The following is a 609-nucleotide window of genomic DNA, read 5'->3' as shown; positions in this document are numbered from 1 at the left end:
TCGACTTAAGGTCGAAACTTGAAAATCTGGAACGAAATCGTTTGAATAATGAAGAAGAGTGCAACTACGAACAAGAAATTTTGAGTGCTTGGAACAGAGTACCTGACACTTTTAGCGACATAAAAAATCTAGCGATGGCTTTGCTAACAATTTTTTCATCAACATATTTTTGTGAGACTTTGTTCTCAGCATTAAATAATATTAAAATGAACAAAAGAAACCAGCTAACAGATGAAGTTAGTGGCGCTTGCCACTTGAAGTGCACCAAGTGTGAACCTGCAATAGAAGAATTAGCAGACAAACTTCAGCACCAAAAAAGTCACTAATTTCTAGTTTTCGTACTATTTGATTATCATTGTTTTTATTATTTTTTTCCTAAATGTACATTGTTTTTCTGTTTTTGTTCATTTTATACATATTTTTGGTTGATTTTTCTTTGTTAAATGGCATTTAGATATATAAAATAAATATCAAAAATATAAATCTTTTTTTTACTATGGTTGCAAATATCAAAAAAAATTATAAATATTTCTATATGTGACACAGCGCCAGAGTTAAATTAGGGTTTTTCAAAATTTTGACACACCAAGCTCAAAAGGTTCACCATCA

This window comes from Myotis brandtii, unplaced genomic scaffold, assembly GCF_000412655.1.
Source record: "Myotis brandtii unplaced genomic scaffold, ASM41265v1 scaffold514, whole genome shotgun sequence".
In the NCBI taxonomy this organism is placed as follows: Eukaryota; Metazoa; Chordata; class Mammalia; order Chiroptera; family Vespertilionidae; genus Myotis; species Myotis brandtii.
Note: the sequence above shows the minus strand (reverse complement) of the source record.